Below are 3,333 nucleotides of genomic sequence, written 5' to 3'. Positions count from 1 at the left end.
CACCCAAGGGAGCATGTGTGGAGCCAGAAGGGAAGATCCTTCAAGGCAGCAGCTAAGGTGGAGTGGCCCAATCCAGCAGCTATGGATCCCTTCAGCCACCCCATCAACTGCTCACAGCCTGCCCAGAGCCCCAGTCCCCAGCAGTTCACTCCACTGAGCTGCACCAGCATAATTATTTTCTTTGACCTGAGAAATATTGAGAAACACTGCGAAGGGAGTGGGCAGACAGAGGTTGTAGGAGAATAAGGAGAGTTCACTGTAGCAGATCGCAGAGAAAACGACTTTTGAAGAACGCAGAAGTCATCCGTGTTCAACTGTGACGTACATGGGTGGGGAAGGCAGTCCCAAAAGATTCAAAATACAGACATTGGGTTTTTTTGTTTTAGTAAAGTTCCTATGTTTAATTTTTGAGGGTACACAGTAGGTGTATATATTTATGGGATAAGTGAGATGTTGTGGTACAGGCATGCAATCTGTAATAATCGCATCACGGGGTACCCATTCCCTCAAGCATTTATCCCTGTGTTACAAACAATCCATTTATACTCTTTTACTTATTTTTAAATGTACAATTAAATTATTATTGACTATAGTTACCCTGTCGTGCTATCAAATACTAAGTCTTATTCATTATTTCTCACTTTTCTTTGTACGCTTTAACCATCCCTGCCTCCCACCTATCTCTCCACTGCCTGCTGCCCCTCCTCCCTCAGCCTCTGGTAACCACTCTTCTACTGTCTATCTCCGTGAGTTCAACTGCTTTCGTTTTTTAGATCCCACCGAGTGACAACATGTGAGATTTGTCTTTCTGTGCCTGACTTATTTCATGTAACATAATGATCTCCAGTTCCATTCATGTTGTTGCAAATGTCAGGATCTCATTGTTTTTTATGGCTGAATAGTACTCCATTGTGTATATGTACCACGTTTTCCTTATCCATTCATCTGTTGATGGACATTTAGGTTGTTTCCAATTCTTGGCCGTTGTGAACAGTGCTGCAACAAAAAGGAGGGTGCTGATATCTCTTGGATACACTGATTTTCTTTCTTTTGGGTATATACCTAGAAGTGAGATGGTTGGATTGTATGATGAAGCTCTAATTTTTAGTTTATTGAGGAGCCTCCAAATTGTTCTCCATATGGTTCTACTAATTTACATTCTCACCAACAGTGTATGCGGGTCCCTTTTCTCCACATCCTCACCAGCATTTCTTATTGCCTGTCTCTGGGTTAGAAGCCATTTTAGTTGGGTTGAGATGATATCTCATTGTAGTTTGATTTTCACATTTCTGAGGATAGTGATGTTGAGCACCTTTTCATATATCTGCTTGCCATTTGTATGTCTTCTTTTGAGAAATATCTATTCAAATCTTTTGCCCTTTTTCAATGGGATTCTTAGATTTTTTTCCTATGGAGTTGTTTGAGCTCCTTGTATATTCTGGTTATTATACCCTTGTGAGATGGGTAGTTTGCAAACATTTTGTCCCCTTCTGTGGGTTGTCTCTTCACTTTGTTTACCATTTCCCTTGCGGTGTAGAAGCTTTTTAACTTGATGTGATCCCATTTGTCCACTTTTACTGTGGTTGCTTTTGCTTATTGGGCATTATCCAAAGAAATTTTTGCTCAGACCAATGCTCTGGAGATTTTCCCAAGGTTTTCTTGTAGTATTAATAGTATCATAGTTTGAGGTTTGAGATTTAAGTCTTTAATTCATTTTGATTTGATTTTTGTATATGGTGAGAGAGAGAGGTCTAGTTTCATTATTCTGCATATGGATATCCAGTTTTCCCAGCACCATTTATTGAAGAGACTGTTCTTTCCCCAGTGTTTGTTGTTGGCACGTGTGTTAAAAATCAGTTCACCATAGGTGAATATATTTGTTTCTGGGTTTTTTATTCTTTTCCATTGGTCTATGTGTCTGTTTCTATCCCATTACCAAACTGTTTTTGTTGCTATAGCTCTGCAGTATAATTTGAAGTCAGGTAATGTGATTCCTTCAGTTTTGTTCTTTTGGCTTAGGATAGCTTTGGTTATTCTGGGTCTTTTGTGGTTCTATATAAATTGTAGGATTTTTTTTTCAATCGGTGAAAAATGTCATTGCAATTTTAATACGGATTGCATTGAATCTGTAGATTGCTTTGGGTAGTATGAACGTTTTAACAATATTGATTCTTCCAATCCATGAACATGGAATATCTTTCCGTTTTTTAGATATAAAAATGTCCTCTTCAATTTCTTTTAACAGTGTTTTGCACTTTTCATTATAAAGATGTTTCACTTCTTTGGTTAATTCCTAGCATTTAATTTCATTCATGGCTACTGTAAATGGGGTTTCTTTTTAAATGTCTTTTTCAGATTGTTCACTGTTGGCATATAGAAATGCTACTGATTTTGTTTTGCTGATTTTGTATCCTGCAACTTTCCTGCATTTGTTATCAGTTCTAACATTTTTTGTGGGGCCTTTAGGGTTTTCCTAGTATAAGATCATATCATCTGCAAACAAGGATAATTTGACTTGTTCCTTTCCAATTCGGATGCCCTTTATTTCTTTCTCTTGTCTGATTGCTCTAGGTAGGCCTTCCAGTACTTTGTTGAATAACAGTGGTGAAAGCGAGCATCTGTGTCATGCTCCAGACCTTAGCAGAAAGGCTTATCAGTTTTTCCCTTCAATATGATACTAGGTGGGGGTCTGTCATATATGGCTTTTGTCATGTTGAGGTATGTTCCTTCTATCCCCAGTGTTTTGAGGGTTTTGTCATGAGGAAATGTTGAGTTTTATTAAATGCTTTTTCAGCATCAATTGAAATGATCATATGGTTTTTGTCCTTCATTCAGTGGGTGTACTGTATCACACTGATTGCTTTGCATATGTTGAACCATCCTTGCATGTCAGAGATAAATCCCACTTGGTCATGATGATCTTTTGAGTGTGTTATTGAGTTCAGTTTGTTAGTATTTTGTTGAGAATGTGTGCATCCATATTCATCAGTCATTGGCCTATAGTTGTCATTTTTTGATGTGTCTTTGTATGGTTTTGGTATCAGGGCAATACTGGCCATGTAGAATGTATTTTGAAGTATGCTGGCCTCTTCCATTTTTTGGAAGAGTTTGAGTAGGACTGGTATTAGTTCTTTTTTAACCGTTTTGTAGAATTCAGAGATGAAGCCATCAGGTCCTGAGCCTTTCTTTACTGAGAGGCTTTTTGTCATGGCTTTGATCTTGTTACTTTTTATTGGTCTGTTCAGGTTTTGAATTTCTTTTCTTTTCTTCTTCTTCTTTTTTTTTTTTTAGACAGTCTTGCTCTGTTGTTCAGGCTGGAGTACAGTGGCGTGG

The sequence above is a fragment of the Nomascus leucogenys genome, chromosome X (genome assembly GCF_006542625.1).
Source record: "Nomascus leucogenys isolate Asia chromosome X, Asia_NLE_v1, whole genome shotgun sequence".
Lineage (NCBI taxonomy): Eukaryota > Metazoa > Chordata > Mammalia > Primates > Hylobatidae > Nomascus > Nomascus leucogenys.
The sequence above is the reverse complement of the archived record's forward strand: the minus strand, read 5'-3'. Positions refer to the sequence as shown.